Below are 6,722 nucleotides of genomic sequence, written 5' to 3' on the forward strand. Positions count from 1 at the left end.
GGATCCAGGAGTGGCTGCGGGGAGAGGTCAGGAGCCGATGCAGTGGTTCAGGGGACAGGGGGCAGTGACTTGGACCCAAGTGGCAATAAAAGTGGCAGAAGGATCCAAGATAAGGACGGGTGGTGCTGATAGGAATTGTGGACAGATTACATGGGGTGGACAATGAGAAAGAGGGTGGGGGAGGGCTCCCAGGTGTGGGCCGAGCAGAGGGTGGGCAGTTTCCTAAGGGAGGATGAGGCCTGAGTCTGCCGGGGGTTCCTGCATCCTGAGGTGGGGGACTCAGGAGCCTGAGAGGGATGCCACAGGAAGCCAGGGGCTGCAGGAGGCGGGACGGGCTGAGGCGGGCACGGGGCAGAGGCTTGGGCTTAGGAGCACAGATGGCTCAGGGCAGCTGCCAGAGAGGAAGTGCCTGGAGAGGATCAGGTAGGATTAGGGCCCCAAATCTGATTATGCCTCCCCCTTGAAGATGACAGCTCTAGACAAAGCCGAGCTGTCACCACTCCTGAGTCGCCCTTGGCCCCACAGAGAGGGTCATGTGCTCACACACACGCATGCTCACGCAGGCACACGCAGGTGCGCACACTCACACACCCTTCCACCTCATAGTCACACTCGACTCCAGTCCACACGGTCACACCCAAGCACCCTCTCCACCGCTCATGGACATCTATGCATGTGTGCTGCGATGTTGCCTCCCAAGCACCAGGAACGCTCACAGAAGCCCCGGGGCAGGCCCGCCACAGCCCTCCAGGGTCCCCAAGAGGCAGTCCCCAGACCCACAAGCCCACCTCAACTAACACACGTCCCATCTGCCCCTCTGAAGCCCACAAAACTTCACACCCAACCCAGCCCTGGACTCATCGCTGCCCACACTTAACATGGAACACGGCTCTGCCTGGCTACAAGCCTCGATGTCCCTTTCTCAGTCACACAGCTTGGGTGCGAGAGGCCCCTTCCCGGTGCAGCCAGCCTCCTCTGTGCTGCCCCAGAAGGGAGCGGAGGTCCAAGCAGGGCCATTGCTAGGGGCCTGGCCTCAACCCTCTCCTCACACACAGTCATACATGCACACAGCATGACCACACACCAGAACACACACACTTCCCACACATGCACACACCCCCCAGGGACGCTTCACCATGAGCTGGGCTTGGTTGTTATCCCGCTGACACATCCCCTGAAGCCCCTCCACTGCCCACATCAGGAGCCCCGCAGCCAGAGCTGCCCAAGGAGCCATGCCATGCCACCTACTCAGCAGGCCCTCCTGGAGGATTGAAGCCAGCCTGCCTCCTTCTGGGGAGTAGCTGGTGGACAGACAGGAATCTGGCCCTGTCCCCATTCATCCACAGCAGAGCCTGGGCAAGAAGTGTTTGCCTCAGTTTCCTCGGGGGCAGGGGCAGGATGCAGGTCTTAATCTGAGACAAGAAAGGCCCCTGGAGGGGTGGCTTCCAGTGGCCACAAGGGCCTCCCAGGCTAGGCAGGGCAAGGGCAGCAGTGACCTAGTACCAGCTTTCTGGAGCCTGCAGGTCCCAGCTTTCTGGATCCTGCAGGTGCCAGGCACGCCCAGTGTCCCAGCCATCATGAGGCTGGCTGGCTGGGGCTGTGAGATCACCCAGGAGTGAGCCAGAGTGAGGGAGGGTGGGCAGGAGGCCAGACCGTAGCCACAGACCCCAGGGTGCAACCCCAAAGACAGTTATCATTAGGCTAGAGCCCCAGACATCGTGGAGGCTCCTGCCTGCTGGCCTGAGTGCTGAGGGCAAAGGAGGGACCCCAGGGACACAGGAGAACCGGAGACAGTGTGTTTCCTTTACCGGGAGCCCGTAGGAGGCCCCACAGAAGAGCAGGAGGGAGGTACCCTGAGGAGGTGTCCCGTGCAGCAGTTGCAGGGCCCCTGCCCCCTTCCCTCCTCTCCCTTCACCCTCTCACTCCCTTCTCCTGGCCCATCTCATCGCTGCCTCCCCTTCGCCCCGCCTCTCCCTTCCTCCCTCACCCTCCTCTCCTCTTCCTTCTGCAGGCCGCCTCCCACCTCAGTAAATACCGGCCTCAGCCAGAGGAGCCACAGGGCGGTGGACTGAGCAGTGGGCTGAGGCGGGGACCCAGCGTCAGTGGGTGGACCGGAAAGCCCCTCCCCAGGATTTCAGCCTCCCGTGAGGACTTGAAGGGTGGGGGCCCCTGATGCTGCTGCCCGGCCCGAGCCTAACCAGTTATGGACCCACCTCTCCCTACTCAGAGACAACATGTGGTGATAGCCCCATCCCCGCTCATGAGCCTGGCTTTGAGGACTCACCATAACCCCCTTCACCCTGCACCCCCAGCTTGCACACCTCTGCTCTTGCTCTTCCCAGCCCATCTCCAGAGCCACCTCTTCTGCGAAACCTCCCGCATGCCCTTGCCCAGTGCTGCGGACCTCCTCCGCCTGGCCTTGCAGCCCCACACCTGTTCCAGGCCTGGGCACAGCTGCTTCTCCAGCGTCCAGCAGCACCTGAAGGCCAGAGCAGGCCCTTCAGTGGTCACCCCTGGGCACTGGGTCTACAGACAACGGTCTGAGCATTATCAGCTTTGCCTGGGCCAGGCCTATCCTCAGCCTGAGTCTTTGTCCATCAGAGCAGAAGGGATGAGGGGAAACCCACACAATGAGGGGCCAAGGTCAGAATGCAAAGCAGCTTCCCCTGCCCTCCCTGGGGAAGGTTCCCAGAGCTGGAGAAGTCTTTTCCCTCTGGGGACTGAAGCCCCTCCTTGAGTCAGGGGCATGGCCAACATGACCATAACAGTTCCTTCCAGCACAGGTACTCACCAGGCAGAACGAGATTAGGGGTGGCTTCCCCATGCGCCAGAATTTCACCCCTCCACATCCTTTTCCAACCCCCAAGCCCCTCTACCCAGGCCTCAGACCCCCCACCCAGAATGTCCAGTTGCCAATGAGCCCAGCCAGGGGGCCCCCCAGAAGCTGTCCCACACTCCCCAGATCCTGGAGGCTGGACTAGCCTTGAAAGAAGCCCAGGGCCTGGCTGCAGCTGCCCAGGCTCGAGACCCCCAAGGTTTCCTTGGCTCCATTCCAGCAGCACCAGATGTCTAGATGTTGCTTTATTTTGGCTAAAACTAAGAACTACTTGGCAACATTTTCAAACACGCCTATTGTAGACCTACCATGAGCTATCTGCATTCAATCACATTTCTCATCACTTTACACCACTTTGAGAGATAGGAATTACTTACTATCCCCATTTTGCAGATAAAGAAAGTGAGGCTCAGATTTTCCCTAACAAGGTCAAGGCAGAGCTGGGAAACCAGCCCATCTTTCCCTCCTGAGGTCCCTGCCCTCCGTGCATTGGTCCTGCTTCTCTAACAGCTTTAAGCTCCTCCCAGGAAGGAGAGGCCAGACACGCCTGGGCCCTGCACCCCACCCCCCCACCTGTGCCCTCCCTGCAGGAGAGGCACCCCAGGGACAAGCAGCAGCCCTACCGGGCTCTCTTCCTCTGAGCTTGGTTGGAGTTCAGCAGTCCCCTGCACCCCCACCCAATGGAACAGAATAGACACGTGTCTGCCCAGGACCCTGGGCATGGGACCTTCCATGTGGCTACAAATTAGTTAGACCAGGTGCCATCTTCCAGGGCTGGGGACTCCCTCCTCCTTGGCAGAGAAATGGGCCCACTTCCAACACACACCTTATTCTTAGTCTCAGAAATTTGTTTGGAATGATGACATAGAATGTGAGGGAAAAAAACAATGTTTTTTAAATCTGAAAAGCAGAGGGGGAGTTAACTCCATGCTGTGAGAGGATCAGAGACCAGCATGTGTCACAGACCCACAGCAGGGCCCACAGTGGGGTGACTGCGAGCCATGGGACCAACTGGTTTGGGGGCCAATGTGAGGTTGTGGCAACGAGGTTTCCCAAACCAACCAGCTGGTTTCAGAATTAAGGAGGCCCTGTCATCTCCTAACCAGACTGTTATAATAGCCACCCCCAGGTACCCAGGCACCACCTCTCCCAGCACCGTCGGCCTCCCACATTGTAGCCAGGAAGGAAAGCTGACCAAGTCGTGGCTCCTGTTGCCTCTGGAATGAATCCACACCCCCAGCAGGGCAGTCAAGGCCCCATCTCTTCTTCCCCTTTTTTGGTTCATGTTTGCCAGCAAAGCCAGGCTTAGTTCTTTCCACAATGCAGCTCCCCCACCCCCACACCACACCCACTTGCCTTGTTCTGGCTAAAAATTCTGCTCACAGCAGCCCCTCGGTCTGCAGCGCCCTTCTCGTAGATTCAGAACGCCTTCATGCCCCCTTGCCCGCAGGCCCAGCACCAATGCCGCTGCCTCCAGGCAGACTCCCGTGGTTGCCTTGGTGGAGCGTGACAACCACCTCTTGGGAGCCCCCAAGTAACTGTGAAGCCCCAGGGCCTCGCTCCCCCTTGGGAGCTGCCATATACTCAGCTGCCTCCGCCCACCCTCACTCTCTCAGATGTCCTGCTCTGTCCTCACCCCAGGATTGTCATCAGCCTGCCTTTACAGGTGAGGAAACTGAAGCCCATAGAGGGAAAGTGAGTCATGCCGGTGAAGCCCCGAGCAAGGGGCTGGCAGGGCAGAGGACATGTCTTGTTCTGGCTGCTCAGAGCAGCACTCCCTGCACCCCAACCCCTTTGCAGAGATCATCTTCCCCTGGGCCACCCAGAGAATCCTCCCATGAGGGCTGTGAACAGAGAACAGTCCTCGTTCCAGTGGAGCGGAAGGAACTGGTCACAGGAAAGCCAGCGGGCTTGTCCTCAGTGATCTCCCACCTCCCCACCCACAGCCCCAGGGGATGAGGAGAGGCCATGCAGAGGAAGGCAGAATGTGTCCCTCAAGGTGGCCACATGGATCTGGGGGCCACGGGGCAAGGCAGTGTCCAGCAGCCTGGAAGCCCTGAAGGGAGGCCAGGCGGGGCTCACCCCACACCCCTACCCCACAGGGTGCGGGGCAGTTCCCCCATGCTGGGTCCAGCAGGGTTAAGTCCCAGTGGGGAGGGGCCCACACAGCCCCAGTCAAATGAGGGAAATAAAAACTGCTCACATGCCGACAACGGGCCACAGGGCACCTTCCTCTTCCCATCCTGCCGAGCTGGGCAGCCCCTCCGCGGCAGGCGGCGGGCGTAGTGAGTCATGTCACCCCAGCCTCGTGTCACCCCAGCCTCAGCCGCCCCCCTGGGGAAGGGGCTGGAGCAACCTCGCCTGGCCGGCTGCTGTGGGAATCAGATGAGCCACGATCAGATGAGCCACCATCCGGGAAGGGATTTTGGAAACCGTGAAGGGATGTCTATGCATAAACAATTTAAATAATTAAGGAACAACAGACTCGTGGGGCTGGCCTCAGGACGTGGGGTGGCCCCCATCTGTATGGAGACCTTTCTTTGGGCCCTCCCCAGGCGTAGGCTGCTTTCTGGATTCTCTGCCCCTATGTTAAGTTCCTCTCACAGCCAAGGACAAATCTTCCCCTCAGGACCCTCCTTCTCTTGGTATCCCTCAATCTCCTGGCCCTCGAATATCCCCTTTAGGTCTCAAGGGCAGGAGACGTCAGTTGGGGAGAGAAGAGACCCTCAAGGTCATCCACCTTTGGGGAGGGTCCACAGAGTCAACGCCCGCAGCAGCTTAGCTGGACCCTCCTGCCTCGCACATCTCTCTGGGCTGTTCATGCTACGAGAAACTTCCCCTCCACAATCCAAGGCACCTTCAATGGGCTTGGGCCCAGAAGGACCGGGGCGTGGAAGAAAATCATCCTCGTTCGTTATGGCCAGCTGTTGTCACTGCCTAGCACATGCTCACTAAAGGCTCGGGGAGTGTCAGTGTGCGGGGGATGGGAGCTGTCCAGGGGACAGCCTCACCACCTGGGAAGGCCCAGAGTGCCTAGCTGCCTGGCACTGCCTCTTCCTGCCCCCGCTTGGCAGGAGGCTGTCAGACCCCAGGAGGTGAGCGTACAGGAGGCCGCACTGAGATGGTCAAGTCACATCAGGGGCAGGGCATCTGTGAGAGAGCCGGGAGCCTGGGGAGAAGGGGTCCTGGGGGCTCACTCTGTTCTTGGCCCCACCACTTCTTGCATCTCCTATAAAGTTCTCTCTCGTTCACCCTGAAGTTTCCCCAGGAGGGGCACACCCACTAAAGGGGCCCAGTCTAGGACCAAGGCCTCCATGACATTCATTCATTCCACACATATCTGTGGAGCAATGTTTGTGCTCCAGGTGCCACCCTGGGCCCCGGGAATAAAATGACCATGCTGCGTATTCTCCGCCTGCCCTCTTCCAGACCTGCTCTCCTCCCTGCTCTGGCCCACAGGCTGCTCTGCCTGGACACACCACCTGGGCGCCCCTGCTCTGCGCTTCCAGGCAGGAGAGGGGACAGCATGGCCTGGTGCTTCTGCCCCTGCTCTCCCCCTCCCGTGGCACTGGTGTCAGCAGTGGCTGCATCCCTGTGGGACTTCAGCTCCTGGAGGACAGCCCTCTGTGCAGGCCCCGATGATGCTCTTGCCTCCTCGCCCCCCAGCCCGGGAGAGGAATGGCTTCACTGTACAGCGCAACAGTGGCCACAACATTTTGCTGCTCTTCCATCAGGAGACGGGCCTTAATTCTCTACACCTTGTCAGAGAGGTAGGTCACAGGACAGCCAGCTCCTGTAACACGTTCTTCCTAACACCCTCTTACTGAAACGCCCACAGTTTCCTGCGGTGCGTTCTCGCTCGCTGTGAAGAAGCCAGACTTGTCCA

This window comes from Cynocephalus volans, chromosome 14 (assembly GCF_027409185.1).
Source record: "Cynocephalus volans isolate mCynVol1 chromosome 14, mCynVol1.pri, whole genome shotgun sequence".
Classification (NCBI taxonomy): domain Eukaryota; kingdom Metazoa; phylum Chordata; class Mammalia; order Dermoptera; family Cynocephalidae; genus Cynocephalus; species Cynocephalus volans.